Consider the following 17,057-nt stretch of genomic DNA (forward strand, 5'->3'; position numbering starts at 1 on the left):
AGATCATGACCTGAGCCGAAGGCAGATGCTTAACTGGCTGAGCCACCCAGGCGCCTCTGATGAACAATTTTAAAGACAATTTGTTTAGAACTTACTACGTTGTACAAGGCAGTTCACTTTTATTTTTAGTGGTTTTTTTAAGGGATTTAAGATTCAACAAAATGCACTCATTTTAAGTGTACAGTCTGATCTGTTTTGAGACATGTATGCCCTCGTAACCACTAACATAATTGTGAAATAGAAATTTCCGTCACCCCGAAAAAAGTTCCTTTGTGCCCCTTTTGCATAGGAATTTTAATACAAATTTATTTTAATGACTCCAAAATTTAGATCTCCAGTCAACCTTGCTTTCAAAGTCTGGGCCCATATTTTCAGCTACCTGCTTGACATACCCACCTGGGTGCTGCAAACAGACACCTCAAACCAAGCATGACTGAAAGGTGAAGCAGACGGTGCTTTATCTTTGCTACAAGAAAACCCCTGCCTCCAATTCCCTTCTGAAATCACGTTTCTGTATTCTTCAATTTGGTTGAGATAATCATCATCTACCAAGTCATATAAGCTAGAAATTTTTAAAAATAATCTTTGCTTCTCCCTCTCTTACACCTCCCCAGAAGTGAGTCTTCTTCACACAAACATTTTTAAATCAGCCCTTTGCATTTCCAGTATCCTCATTCAGACACTTACCTTGCTTGCACGATCACCAAAAAAACAAAACCAAAAAAAAAGCTCCTAACTTGTTTCTTCATGCTCCAATTCATCCACCAATCTGCCACTTTAATTTTCTTTTGAAAACCCAGATCTGACTCTTTCAATCCTTTGCTTTCAGAGACTGCCCAACTGCTTAAAAATGGCACTGAAAATCTTTCATGGTATGGCCCAACCTCCCCATCTGGACTCCTCTGCTCCCTGCCATGTAGAGCAGACTATCCATTTTCATCCCTCTGTGCTTTTCATCAGATATCGATCTGAAATGTGCCTCCTACTCCACCTGAAAACTCTTCCTGCCGTTTCACAGCCCTATTTGTAAGACTTTTCTTCTTGAAGCCTTCCCAGCCCTCTCCAGATACACAGTCTCTCTCCGCTACGCTCTGCTCTCTCTGCCCATACCATGTTGCACATACAGTTATCACACTGAATAGACATAGTGGTGAAATGGAACAGGAGAGCTGAGTCAGAAGATCTGAGTCTAACTTAAAAATCTCATTCATCGCTTGCTGTGTTAGCCAAAGCAAATGACATAACTTCTCTGAGCCTCAGTTCTTTAATCTATGAGATGGTACTAACAATAGCTATAATACTACCCTACCTCATAGGACTCTTGTGGTGATCGAACAAGTAATTATAAATGTGAACACAGTCTGCAGTATACAGATATTAGATGTTATCATTACAAAGCTGTATCTTCTGATAGATTTTGAGCTTCTTGAGTGCAAAACCAACATCTGGCCATCCGCCGGACACAGTGCCTGGGCCTACTCCTTGCCTAGATTGGTTTATGACAGAAGTTATCATTTTTGGTAGGATCATCTTCTCTCAATTAACTCTCTTAATACTATTTTCTATTATGTTTCTTCAAAAGCCAATCATGACATCCTCACTTCTTTTTATAATTGCTTATTGCCTTTTCAATTAAATAGCTACATTAAAATGTCTCTAAGGAAATACTATATATAAGGAAATAAATACTCTATCCATGATTAATTTTAAGCACCTTCATTTATTTGACAAAACCTTTTTAGAGCCATTATGTGCCCAGCCCTGTTCTAAGCCCTGGCCATACAGTGGCAAACAAGAAACTTCACAGAACTTACGTTATTGTGGGGGCAGTAAGCACAAAGCAGCAAGTAAAAATGTTCATCTATACAGCTAAAGGTGCTACAAATAGAGCAACATGGAGGGCGGGGCGGATGTAACTGGAGTGGTCAGGGGCAGCCTCTCAGAAAGCGCTGTAGAGCGTCAGTGATGACACGAGGCAAGCACACAAGAAGGCGGGGTAGCCTTGTGGGCGGAAGGAAGATCACAGACGGAGACCCCGAGACAGGAGCAGACCGAGTGGATACAAAGAACTGAAAGGTGGTCTGTGTGGAGTGGAGGAAGTGAAGGGCAGTGGTATGAGGCTAAGTCAAAGAAGCAGACTGGGCAGATCTTGTAGGGCTTGGAAGGTCAGGTAAAAAGTTCAATGTTTATTCTAATTGTAATAGGAAACCACTGAAGGGTTTTAAGCAGGAGTGTGATATAATTTGATTTGGGTTCTTTTTTTTTTTTTAAGATTTTATTTATCTGTGAGAGAGAGAGAGAGAGAGAGAGGGAGAAAGTACCCAAGCAGAGGGAGTAGCGGGCAGAGGGAGAAGCAGGCACCCTGCCTAGCAAGGAGCCCCATGTGGGACTCAGTCCCAGGACCCTGGGATCATGACCTGAGCTGAAAGCAGACACTTAACCGACTGAGCCACCCAGGTGTCCCTGATTTGGTTTTTAAAAGATCATTCTAACTGCATACGGAGAATATATTCTGGGGGCAGTAGGAGAGCAGATTAGAAGGTAAGACTGGTTGTTTTGGGCAAGACCAGAGATGTTGGTGGTCTGAATTAGGGTGGTGCCAAGGACGGTAAAGAGTAGTAGGTTTGGAATGTGTTTGGCAGTAGGACTAACAGGGACTGACTGATAGATTTAATGACAGTGAGGGAAAGACATTAAAGAGGGCTCAGGATTATGGTCTAAGCCATTACGTGGATAAAAGTTCAGTTTACTGAGTTCACCCAGTACCTGTGAAGGCTTTGTGCTAGGCTCTGAGAATACAAAGGTCATTGAATATGACTGAGTCTTTGAGTCCTTGGCCTCAAAAGCTCACAGTCAAGTGGGCAGGACTGCCTCCTACCCTGGTGACTTCTGTAGGAGGTTTTTGTTTTTTGGGTTTTTTAAAAAATTAATTAATTTATTTATTTAGAGAGTGAGGGGGTGGTGGTGGGAAGGGAGAGGGAAAATCTCAAGCAGACCCCACGCTGAGCGCAAAGCCCAATGCGGGGCTCCATCTCCGGACCCTGAGATCATGACCTGAGCAGAAATCAAGAGTTGGACACTTAACCAACTGAGCCAGCCAGGCGCCCCTGCTGTAGGAGGTTTTAAGCACAATTACAGAGCTACGTATGGGTTATGAGAGCATCAAGAAGGATTCCCTAGCCCAGTCTAGCCAAACAAACCAGGAGTCCTGCCTTCTTAGGAAGATAACTAGGAGACTTTCTCAACACCTGTGAAATGGGTGCAGTAATCCACACTCTAGTTTAACTTAACTCTTTATAAATAAAGTATAATAGCTGCCAGCAGCATCTTCCAGGGTCTCTGATTTGTTACTTCTTTTGAGAGGAAAGGGTCACCTGGGTAGCTCAGTCGGATAAGCGTCTGCCTTCTTCTCAGGTCATGATCCCAGGGTCCTGGGATCGATTCCCACATCCCTTTCCCTCTGCCACCACTCCCCTTGCTTGTGCACTCTCTGTCTGTCAAATAAAAAAAATCTTTCAAAAAAAATAAGAGGAGAGGAAAGAAAGCTATGGAGAAAGAGTCAGGATGGACACAGAGGCGAGGTGCTCAGCTAATACAAATGGAAGTCAGTAAGGTCTGGGCTTCCGCTGCAGCCCTCTGCTCAAAACCTACCAACAGTGTGCCCTTGGTTGAGGATGGATTCAGGGTGTTTTGTTTTGATTCACTTTAACTGCAGCTGCAACTTTTATGAAATTACCATATGACTCCTGAATGACTTCTCTCAAGCTTTGTTTCTTTTTGATATTTATTTAATAACTTCTGTTTGATCAGCTGATATATTCACATTTCAAAAATCCAAATAAGAAAGGATATAATAAAAAGTCTTATCTTTTCCTGCTCCTTCACCCAGTTCTCTACCCCACCCACCCGGATAAGTAGAGATAATTATACTGATTTTTTTCTATGTATCCTTCTAGCGTTTCTTCACACAGATACGAGCAGTTCTTATATTTCTTCTCTTCCCACTTCTTACACAAGAGGTGGCCTACTTTATCCCCTGATCTGGATCTTGTTTTTCCCTCTAACAATGTAGATCTTTCCTATCAGTCCTAGGAAAGCTTCCTTATTCTTTTAAACAGCTGATAGCGTTACACTGCAGGATCTGCCATAGTTCATTTAACTATTCCTCTATTGATGAATCCTTGGGCTGTGTCCAGTCTTTGCTGCTTATTACAAACAATCCTATAGTGTATAACCCAACACATATGTCTGCAGGTATAGCCTTAGGATAAATCCTCAGGAGTCTTACAAATACTTTAATAAAATCTTCTAAGAGAATGTTCTGAGATAGTGTGACTAAGTTTCCAAATTAGAACCTCGGCTTTCCAGGCATTAACTTTCACATTGCATCAAGAGTAGTTCTTCATTTTTCAGCCTGTCCATTATGCCTTTATATTTTTTCCAATAAGGAATTTAAAAAATATTTAATCTGCCTGTCCTGCAACCAACCATAGTTGGCATGCTGTTTTAAAAAAGAAGAAAAAATAGACTAAAATGCAGTGGAAGCATGTTCCAGTTAGTGAATTGCAAGCTCTAGAAAATACTCGGTTTTTCTTCACTCAACATATACAAGCATCTCTAGAGTGAAGTCTCAGATAGGGATGATGGGTTAGAAGGTGAGGACTGTAGGGTGTACCCTACAGGGTGTACAGCCAGCTCTTAGTGCTACCCCAGCCTCAGGGCCAAATACTCCTTGGCCATTTTCCTTAGCATCTCTTTTCATTTCTCTCAGTAAGTCTTCATTTTCCCATAGTTGCTTCTGGAAAGCAGGTTTATAGTTTTGGTGAAACAGGTAGGCTTTGGTAAATGTGCTTTAGAACTAGGCCATGTAAAGTAAGTATGCTATTTTTATACTACCCCCCTCCAAAGACTTTTTCTTTTTTATTAGATTCCAGGTATATAAGACCAGGATGGAAAAATTCTAGGGTATTTAATTTACATGAGATTGTTGGGAAAACATTTACAGATGCAGAAATATGCACAAGTGATGTGGCAGTGAGACCTGCCATTTAAAAAAACACACATCTGTATCTATATCTATATCTATCTATATCTGAAGAAGCTAGCCCAGCCATATTACTGTCATTATCAGAAAATAAAATTATCTTTCCACATAGTACTTCTCTTTAGTTTGGCTCCATGTAGGAGAGGTGTTTTGTTTTGTTTTATTTTGGTTTTTTATAATTATAGCATGAGAGAAAGTGTTAAAAATAAACCATGAAGTTGACAAGGTACAGCAAATAGCCATTCAGAAAGCTTTTCTTAGCTCTAAAGCTCTCTTCCTCGGGAACGACAAAAACTACAAATTGTAGAACTGTCTAATCTCTGTAAAGAGTGTCTAGTCCCAGCTCTAGCTGAAATTATCTTACATTTTTTATTAATTTTTTAAAATTAAAAAAATTATTTATTTATTTGACAGAGAGACGGAGAACACAAGCAGAGGGGGCAGCAGGTAGAGGGAGAGGGAGAAGGAGCCCAATGCAGGGCTCGATCCCAGAACCCCAAGATCATGACCAGAGCCAAAGCCAAAGGCAGATGCTTAACCGATTGAGCCACCCAGGTGCCCCTAGCCTACATTTTTTTAATTGTCTCACATAAAGATTCTACAGTCTTTCTTTGGCCATTACTTTTTTTTTTTTCTTCCCCTAAGCTGGTAAGACTTGGACTCTCTCTTTAGGATATAGCCAGAATTATTCCTCCCTCCCCTTCCTTCCCCTCCTTCCCCTCCCTCTCTCCCTTCCCCTCCTCCTTCTTCGCACATTTATTCTTCCATAAGAGAGTTAGAACAATTGTCAATTTTTAAAAACTTCTCTTTGGATTTTGGTTGGCACTGGGCTTTCTAGGTAGACAATTGTATCATCTGTAAGTAATTGTAAATCTTATTCATATTTTTGTTCTTTTTGTATCAGCAGAATTCCTTTTTAAGTGAAAAATAATACTTGCTGAAATTATTTGTTCATCCAATCCCTGAGTATCTGTGGAGAACATCCATTTTGCTGACCATACTCTCATTTCGTTCTGGGAACTATGGTCTTCCCTTACTGTCAGTCCCTGGACTTGGGGAAAAGACTGATGTCTACACCCCCCTGCTTCAGGGGTGAAATGTATGACCTTAGTCTAGGTCATCTAGTATATCCTATTCCTCTGGCCACAGTAATCCATTCTAGACCTACTAGAAAGTTGGTTCTGAATTTGAACCTAGAGGCAAGTACTCAGTGGAGTGTCTCGCATCCATATTGGGTACGTGAAGACAGACGTTGCCTAAGAATGGAGCCAATATTGAAGATGCTGAATTTAGAAATGAAGAGACAGAGATCAAGTCCTAGGTCACCCTGTTTAAGCCCTAGATCAAACTTCACCTGAACCAGATCGTCTAAATAATTCAGTTACATGAACCAATAAATTTACCTTTTTAATTAAGTTAGTTTGGATTACATTTTTCATCTTTGGCATGCAAAAGACTTTTAGTTGATGCAATATCCTCTAACAAAATTAGGCAAATTAAACTCATGTTGTTCCCATGGTTTGACAAATTACATGATTTCCCCAGCTAATTCCCAGACTCCTCTCTTCTTGCACTTGGAGTGACTCTACCGTTGCAGCACACCCGTCTAAATACCAAGCCAGAGTCCTCCTCCCCTTCCCCCAAGGACTCCTCCAGTTCTGTGCTTAAACCCAGCCCACTGGTGAAGTTAAAGAAGGAAGGGAACAGATGGCAACCTGATTCATGTTGCTCTTACGGGGAATTAAGCTAATTTATTTTGGGGGTCAGTTCCCGTTCAGTTTCAGCAGTGAATGAAAGTTGTTTGAATCCATTTCTGGTTCAGGTCTGTAATCATCTGCAGTAATCCAAAGGTCTTCACAAGGGAAAATTATTTGGGGGGGGGGTTAATGTTTGTTCCAGTTTGAAAAAACTATGTAACGTGGAATCAAGTTGCACCTGTCTTATTAGGCCTTCTGTGCTAAAAGAGGTAGCATATGGGCAGGACAGGGAGGCGATTAATAGTATACTTAATACTAAAATAATCAGCCTAGATGGCCTCCATAATAAGCAGTGTTATAAAATCTACTCCTTGGATTTGCTTTTAATTTTGGTTGGCACTGGGCTTTTAATTTTGGTGGCACAGCCCACATCAGAGCACACTTTGAAATATCATATCACATAGTATTGACCAAATTATTAAAATACAGGTTGAAACATTTTTTGAAAACTTTGCTTCCTTTAGAGGAACACATATTTTATAGGTGAAACATTTATGGTCTCTGTTTGAAAATTATTTCTAATTAGTGTGACATTATGTCAGTATCTTAAGGTGCTAAAACTTAGCAGTTTTCTGGAAAAATGTATTGAGGATCTAGGCTCAGCATAGGGAATGTTGTCAGTGGTATTGTAATAGCATTGTGTGGTGACAGGTGATAGCTACACTTGTGGGGAGCATAGCATAATGTATAGACTTGTTAAATCACTGTGTTGCACCCCTGAAACTAATGTAACATTGTGTGTCAACTATACTTCAATTTAAAAAAATGTAGGCTCAGAACATTCACAGGACCATTTTTACATTGCTTCAGGTCATCTAACGCATATATTCTGATAGGAAGCATTGTTTGTTTCATTGCTTCCATTATAAATACATATATATTTATAGGTAATAAATACAAATTAATAAGTAAAATTTCAAGACACAAAATGCTCAGCTTGTTCCAAACTATTTTTTGTTGGTGGGTTGTATGCAAACAGAAAGAATGACAGATGCCATCCATATACTTTATGAAAACACCGCTTGCTTATGCATGTTTAAGGAGGACGTTGGATTTGACAAGGTGCAAAGAGATGTCTTACAGATGGTATACATGAGGCCCATCAGGATAGGTCTTCCCGAACTAATGGAGCTGTAAAAGCAGTTGTCATGTGCACGTCTGTCACACCTGTTCTACAGAGAAATTCCCACTTGTAAATATGGTCTTCAAAATCAGAGCCCAAGGCTGGCTGAGCTTAGCTTAGTTTTCCATTAGTTTGACAGAGACTATGACCACCAAAATGGATTCCATACCTTTTTATGACTCTTCTAAGACTTTTACATTTTCCCTGGCATTGTGTTATTTAAAGTTAAAGATTAAAATTCTCCTACTTGGTCCTTGAAGAAATAACCGTAATTTATCTTATAACATTAAATTCATTGGCAATGTGCTTTGGAGGGAATAAATTTGTGTTCTGCAAAAGGGCTTGGATATACAGAATTTCAATGCCTCAAATGATGTAATTTTCTATAATATTTAGCCTGCCATTTTTAGTTTGGTGTTTGTATAATAGGAGATTTCGAAGAAAAAGCTAAAGAGAGGCTAATTTGCTTGGTAGTGCTTCTGTTCTTTTGTTCTTTTAGAATCTAAAATTAACCAACATCTGCAGTGTCAACAAGGACTCCATATGGCATTCAAGTTTGTACTTTTCCTAAATAATGCATTTGAGGCAATATAATCTGAGAGGAGTTCTGAGGTGATAATGAGTAGAATGCCTCATATTGCATAGCACTTCATAGTTGCAAAATGATTTAACAACTAGGACCTTGTTTGATCCTCACAACAGTGTTAAGAGGTAAGAGGTTCAGGTATTTCTTATTCTTGTTGAACAGATGAGAAGATGGAGGCCCAAAGTATTGAAGAGAAATGGCCATTGTCACAAACCTGGTGAGTAGCAGCATGAGAAGGAAACTCAAGCCATCTGGTATCTGATCGCCCTTTCTACCATATTACTAGGATCAAGTTGTTGACAACCCATTGTTAAAACAGCATGTTTTCAAAATAATAGATCTCACAACAACTCTGTAGGAAAAAAATATAAAAATTACTAGAAACTAAATAACAAACGTGCGTTTGGTTTTCTAGAGTTTAATGGATTTCATTTGTTCAATTAAGTTAACAGATGATTTCCACAGAAGTTTCTCTATTTAACTCTTGTGATTTCCTATTTTACCTACAAAAAAAAAAAAAAGAATTCCCACTAAAATGCTTTTTCTCCTTGTGAAATTATACCTCATAAATCTTTGTCATATCTAGAAAGTCTAAAAACTGTTCCTATAAGAGATGTTACAACTGAGAGTGTTTTCTTCACAGTGATACATTATCATTTAAGTCTACCTGAGTTTTGAAGCATTTCATTTCAATTCAAACTTCTGTGAATTTCTGCAGCACAGCAATCATTTAGGATTTCTGGGATAAGAAAAAAAAGTAGGTTGACGTTAAAGAATGTATTAGAAACATAGCTTGTGACTGAGATACAGGCATAAATTTAGAAGGAACCCATTTTTGAAAGCATAAATAATGTTATTGCCAATCTATACTTTATAGAAATTTCTAGCTATGTAATATTACCATTTCTACTTTAAAATGCAGAGAAATTCGATTGCTTCCATTTCTTGAAAGTTTGAGGCTTAAAAATGATGAATGCTGGCATTCTTGAAGAGGAACACTGTGAGTTTGTAATATCGAAAAGGTACTGGCGTTCTCTTACATTGACAGGCAGATATATTTCCAACAAGTGGAGACACAGGACTGTACTGGCATAAGGAGCAGCCAGCAAGAATTTTAATCAGGATTTGGCTCAGTCTATGCTAGTTCTGACTTCACGAAAGTGCATCTTGAGGAAGCACCTTCTACCAAGCGGAAAGCTGGCAAGATGGAGCATTAGAGGTTGCTGACACCAAAGCAACCAGAGCTCACTCAAAACTTAAAATGTTGTTTCCCCATTAGTTGCTTGGATATGTCTCAAAGAACTACACACAGAAAAGCAAGATTTAAACTTGATATTAGCCAAAACATTCTTGTGACTCTAATCTCCTACCTACTCGATGTCCAGGATTAGTGGAAATACACCAAACATTCTTGAAAAGGTCATCTAACCGAAGTAGAAGAATGTTATCTTTCCATGCATGAGCATACTTGGACATGCGAGCCATGACAAAGAGATACGGGGAGAAAAGGACAAGAGGAACACTATGGAATGTATTTTGCTGGAAACAAGTAATGGGGAGGAATTAGGGGGAGTTGGGGAATTTGGGTAGGAAAGCCTTAGAGAAGGGCGGGTTAAGTCATTGGAGTTGGTAATAACTCCATCTGGCGAGCTGTGGGAATCTGAAGGGAGGGGGCCAAGGGTGCTAGAAGACTGTACTCATGATGGTAGCATTCAGAGTTAATCTGACAATGGAGAGACAGCAGTGCAGAGGCTTGGAGAAGGCCACAGCGTGAGGAAGCGAGGTGCCCAAGGGACCATGAGAACCCCAGCTGCAGTTCTTTTTGCTTATTCAATCAGATCCAGTTTTCTTCCCCCTTCCCATCTCCACACCTCTGCCCACCCCTGGCCACCCCACCCCTGCTGCAAGAAAAGTCTGTGTTGACTGGCCCAAGTTTGTTTCACTGAGTCCTTCTTCACCCAGTGAATGATTTGTGGAGCCTGGGGCTGGTAATCATTACTTAGCAGTGACTTCAGCATGAATCAATCAGTACTGGAATGATCTAACTTTGTTCCCACTCAAGCCCACTCACAACCACAACCTTTTTGTGCTACAGCGAAGTAACATGGTCCCTTGGCTATCTTGCTGCTGATTAATGGACTGTTGGAAGGGTCAGTACAACTCCCACAATAGTCTAGTGCTTTTCTGCCAGATTGGCTTTAAAAAAAAAAAAAAGGCAATTGTTCATGTCAAACCACGTTAGCCAATACCTGTATTGTCTATCTGAATTATAAAGCACAACAGTACATCTCGTTCTCTGCAGCTCATTCTTAGAAGAAAGAATATGAGAAAGTATTAGACCATGCTTGTATCATCCGAGATAGCTGGACAGTCGTGAACACTCCTGCACTGCCCATTGGAACAGGTCCTTTGCACACTGATATAGTCATGATTACTCTCAAAATTAGATGCAATACCACTGTCTCATCCCCTCCTTGCCTAGATGCAGCTGAACAGTGACTCTCAGAGGAGGTGGGAGGACATGGCCTTGCCAGCTGATGCTGAGGATCCAAGACTTAATTACATAAAAATAACTCGTTAACCAGCCCCTCCCAAATCACCCACTCCACGTAAATCATCGCCACAGGAGAAATCGGGTTCCCCAAGGTCACCCTAAGAGTGTCTGTGGACTTTGACTTCCTCCCTCCACAAACACCCTTAGAATGGCCTTTTGAGGCCTTTGTGCTCCTGGGAAGCTGATTTCTCCTGTGTGAAAATATCGAGAGCCAGGAAAAATGGAACACTACATGATTTATCCCCGAATCCCTCATCCTGCTGGATGTGCCCCAGGGTGAGTTATTCTTGCTGTCACAAATAATTCAGCCCTGAGTGGATCAACATGTTTAAAAGAAGTTTCCAAATATGTCTAAAACTCTAGGTGCAGAAACACAAGTGCCAATTAACAAGGGCAATTTCGAATAGAAGAGAGGTTGGAAATTAGAAAAACAAAGAGGCACGGGACATAGCAGAAGAAGCCAGCTCTGGCGGTAACTGGTCCTACGCCCTCAGTCATTATGCCCATGTGTCAGGTTCCTCAACTCCAAAATAGACACTAAGATGAAAGGAATTTGGTGAGAGAAACTTTTGAGAAATGTCAATTTATGTTCTCTCTCTGTATTTTTCCCTTTCCCTCTCCCATTATGTCTGGCTTATGTGTCTTTACTTCAGGAGAGACTTGGGGGTTGGACTTCCAAGCTTTCGTTCCAGATAAACCCACGAGGAGAGGAGAGTTTGAGGTAACTTGTATTTTCCAGACTAAAGAGATCTGTTCTCCCAGAAGCAGTAAGGATGTCATTCTGCTTCTTGGCAGTACCCTTGCTATGTTTGACTTGGGAAGGTGCATCTTTGCTAAGAGCATTTCTAGAAATGCACTTTGGGACTTACTCATGTGGAGTAATGTCGGCAAGGGCCTCCAGAGGTCCTGGTGCCTCTTGAGATGCTTGGTCTCTGCCAGAGCCCTCAGCGAGTGTGTAACAGATACTTCACACCTACCCGAGGTGGATTTCCTGTCCGCCCTACAGCACAGGGGCTCCAAGTTTAAATAGAATTACATACTCTAAAGACTTTAAGGAATCATCAGTGGTAAGATGGCCATTAGTTTAATTTGTGTCTCTTTATCATTTATTAAAACGAAGCCTAAACAAGTCTTACACACCGTAGGAAATGCACTTTCTTGGGGCTGAATTCCCTGAGGGTTCACTTTTGCCAGCCCTCCTTATTGCCTTTCCTGCACCTGCCCTTGCTGGCCTCCGTGTTTTCTCATTTAGGATGTTTGACTGAGAAAGGCTGGTGGCACCTTGAAAAACATCATGTGCCTTCTCCCAAATCCCTGCATATTTTCTTTAAAGTTGGAAAGGAGTGTCTTTCATCCCTAAGTACACATATCTGTTGTCTGTGTTGCCCTGAGAAGCAACTCCAAGTAATACCACATAGCTAGAGGACCAAGTCTTTGGTCAGCTTCTCTGGGGGACATGTGCCTTCTTGAAGTTGTTAATAAAACAAACAAAACAAGTAAAAATGTAAAGATCTTTTATGCAATTGTCTTTGTTGTTACTGCTGCTGTTGGGTGAAGAGTACGTTTATTGCTTCAGGGCTGTGCCATATTTAGAAGGGGGCAAAATATCAGTGCAAGTGAAAACCTTCCAGGAAAGGCTGCCAGCTTTTGGGATCTCTGAAAGCACTTATTGGACATAATCTCATGTGTGTTTGTCTTGGTAGCAGATGTAAATTGCCATGTTCTTCTAAGGCCATTTTTCTGCTATGGCTTGCTTTTCTCTTTAAATATTTTTGGAGGAAAAGTAATGTATTTTCTGTTTGTTTTGTGGTGGTGGTGGTGATGATGATGATGATGATTTGTAGTTTAGAGAGTCTATATTCTTTTTTTTTTTAATGATTTTTTATTATATTATGTTAGTCACCATACAGTACATCCCCGGTTTCCGATGTAAGGCTCGATGATTCATTAGTTGTGTATAACACCCAGTGCACCATGCAATACGTGCCCTCCTTACTACCCATCACCGGTCTATCCCATTCCCCCACCCCCCTCCCCTCTGAAGTCCTCAGTTTGTTTCTCATAGTCCATAGTCTAGAGAGTCTATATTCTTGATTCAGTCAAAATGGTCTTTGAGTCACTTCATATTTCACTCCAAATAGTCTTTCTCAGAACTTGGAAAACAAAGTAAACTGGTACCCCAAATGTTCCCTTCCCTTTTATCTTTATAAATCCTCTGATATAACCAAAGAATTACCATTCTAGGGGCTGAGGGAGGAAGCCTCCCTCTAATTTAAAGCCTCTTAAATCCAGATTACCTATGCCATTCTAAGAACTAAGTATTTTGAAAATTCTAGAAACAATAATGCAAACATTCTTCTCCCAATAGAAACTACTAAAAGTAGTCATATGGTCTATCTCTTACAGTTGAATTTTTTTCCTTCCATCTTAATTGAATGAGAAATAAAAGGAAGTCATGCGCGAGCTTTCAGAACAATGACTATAATATAAGAAATGTAGTTCCAGCCAAAACAGAAAAGAAAAGGATGTTGAAATATGGGAGCAAAATGAGGTCTTACTTAAGTAGATTCTTATGTTTCAACCAAAAGCTGGAAGAATTAACAAAAGCTCTAAAGAAGGGTAGAGGAATGCAGACAGTGGAGAAAAGCAGAGAAGTGCAGAAAATAATTAATAAGTGTATAAAGGAATAAATCGGAGTCTGGGATGATTCTTTACTAAAATACTTGCAAATTGCAGTTTTCAAATAAAATATGATATTGAAAAAATTCATTTCCAGAAAAGGTGACAAAATTGATGTGTAAAAAAAGCCTATTTTGAGCTAAGAGCCTTCAGAGACAAGGTCAGCTCACCGGAGAAGAGTTGAAACAAAGCAAAGCAGCACAGAGAAGTGCATTTACTAAAAACTATCATGGCTTTCCTCTGTCCACCCTGTGTGACAGACAGTGTTCTCAAAGGCAAATGTCTTGGCTTTATGTGGTCTACTTCCAAAGGGAGATGGGGTTTAGTCAACTGTATTAGTTACTTATTGCTGTGTAACAAATATCCCAAAACTTAGAGCTCAGAACGACAATTGTTATCTCGCAGTTTCTTTCTGTCAGGAATCCAGGAGTAGCTTAGCTGGGTTCTCCTGCTAAGGGCCTCTGTCTCTTACAAGACTGCAATCAAGGTCTCTGCCAGAGGGGCTGAGGATCCATCTCCCAGCTCACTCAGCGCTGTTAGTCGAGGACATCAGTTCCTCACTGTGTGTTGGCCAGAGACTCTCAGTTTAGTGCCCTGTGCTACGTGACCCTCTCTATGGCTCCCAATGCAGCTGGCTTCTCTCACAGCCAGTGTGCGAGAGAACGCCAAGAGAATGTGCAAGGAAGATGGTAGTCAGTCTTTTGTAATCTAGTCTCAGAACTGACTTTTGGAGTATCTTATTTATTAGAATCAAGTCACTAAGCCCAGCTCACACTCAAGGGGAGAGGAATACCAGGAAGCAGTATCATTGGGAGCCAGCTTAAGAGCTGTCAACCACTTCAACTTATTTTATTCTTCCCTTAATTTTATAGCGTGGAAATAAGAGGCTGTCATTTTATAGTGTGGAAATAAGACCAAAAATACATTCTTTGGAGAAAAGTGCTCCAGAAATCTATATGTCCATGGTCTCTTTTATTCATCAGTGAGTGGCTTTATTTGTTTATATCATCTATATGGCAATGAGTAGCCCAAATCATCTTAGCCAATAGGCAAACTATTTGAATAAGTGAAGGAAATATTCATTTACATTGGGATGTAAGCTCTATGAGGGCAGGGATTTTATCTGTCTTGTTCTCTATTGTATCTCCAGCGCATATCATAGGGCTTACCATATAGTTTTCAACAAATAGTTGCTGAATGAACGGCTTCAACTATATTTACTGCGGATCTGTTATGATATGTCAGGCACTTGACTTTACTTCTTTAGAAACTGAGCATCAGAAATACTTGCATTTGTACTCAAGAGTAGAAAGAAGAGATTTTTATCACTTTGGATTTCCAAAAGCAGCCCCAGTCAGTGACCATCTTTGTTCACAATTCAGAGAGTCTACTGAAAGAAAGGCCCACTCCATTTTCTCATAAAGGGAGGATGTGGCATTTTCTCCATTAACACATCTTACTTGTGACCTATCACTCATTATTTGAGATGACTATAAAGTACCAATATTAAAAAAACTTAAACTAGGTTTTAAAAAAATCATGAAAATAAAATATGCACATACTTTAAAAATATATAAAAGCATATAAAATGACAAATTCTTACCCTTTGATTCCATCCCTAGCCCCACCTCAACTTCAAAGGTAAGGAGTTTAACTATTTCTTAAATGTTATTACAAGTATTTTCAACACATATACACTGTGTGTATGTGTGTGCATATAAATATGAGATCATCATGATCATTCTACACCTTGCCTTTTTTTCACTTAGTGATATGTCTGGGAGCCTATATAGACCTATTTTAATTTTTTTCTTGGCTGCATAATATTCCACTGTAGAGATGTGCCATAATTTATTCAATGAGTCCCTACCTAATAGATACTCATTTCCACCACCACCCAAACTTTTTACCTACTAGAATCAGCGCTGCAATGGACACATCTATACATATATCTTTGCATAGTTTGGTGAGTTTATCTTAAAGACAAACTCCTAACAGTGGAATTGCTAAGCCAAAGGATATGTGCATTTAAAATATTTTTAAAAGATTTTAGAGATTTTAAAAAAGCCTCTTTTTATTATAAAAGAAAACACAAATACAGAAAACCAAACCAGTTACAGAGCTTAATGGATTGTTATAAGACAAGTACCCTTTTAACCATCACCCAGGTCAAGAAACAGACTGTCACCCAGTCAGGAGCCCTCCAAGTGGTCTGTGATCACAACTGCCTTTTTCTCTGAAACTAATCTTAGTACTGACTTCTATAGAAATCACTTTCTTCTATTTTTTTTTTTTATGGCTTTACTACCAAGTGGCATCCATAAACACGATACTTTAGTTTTGCCTACTTAAAAAAAAAATCCTGATCTGTCTTTTATACCTCTTTAAATTTACAGTTTTCCCCTCCAAACTTTTCTTTTCCATACAATTTCTGTATTGAACAAAGCATTTGACCAGTGGAGTTTCCTACAGTCTGAATGTTGCCAACTATGTACTCTTGATGGAGTTTAGCATGTTCCCCTGTCCTCCAATTTCCTGCAAACTGATGGCTGGATTTGGAGGCTTGATGAGACTCAGGTTTGATTCCTTTGGCAAGATGACGAGTGGTACATCAGGAGCTATATAATGGCTAGTTGTCTCTCTTTGTGACTTTAGCAGTTACTGATGTTCAGTGCTTAGATCCATTCATTTATTGTGGGCTACAGAATATTCTAATTATGTTCTTTTCCCCTCATTAGTTGGAGTATTTATGGAAGACATTTCCTCTCTTCTATTATTTGCTTAAACCTAGTGGTACAATTCAGATAGGAAAAGCAAAGTAAATGCTTAGTTCTTTCCCTTTACTTACCAGTTTCCAAGATAGTGAATGTTCTCTACCATTACCCTACAAAGGTGACTTTATTTTAGTTGTCATGAATTCATGTATTCATACATATATTCAGCTCATCTTATGGGTTTCAAGTCATTGCAATCATTATCTTTACTGCAGCTCAATTTTTTCCATCTTTGGCCAGTGAGAGCCTCTTCCATTGGTACCTGAATCCTTTTGACATGGCCCTAGTGGTCTTTGATAGCTTCCTTGCTGTCTGATATGATAAGATACTCTAGCCTCATTCTGTATGTTTATTGCTCCAGATTTGGAATCTGCAGTTTCTCCAACAAGCCCTGGTTTTTTGTTTTTTGTTTTTGTTTTTAAAGCAGGAAATGGTTTTTCAAAAGCATGGTCTAGGCACAAATTGTGTTCATCATTACTGTGTTGGTCCCAGTTTCTAAGATTTTTCAGTGGACAGAGCTAGGAAATAGCTGTATGGTTC

Source organism: Ursus maritimus, unplaced genomic scaffold (genome assembly GCF_017311325.1).
Source record: "Ursus maritimus isolate PB19 unplaced genomic scaffold, ASM1731132v1 scaffold_6, whole genome shotgun sequence".
NCBI lineage: Eukaryota > Metazoa > Chordata > Mammalia > Carnivora > Ursidae > Ursus > Ursus maritimus.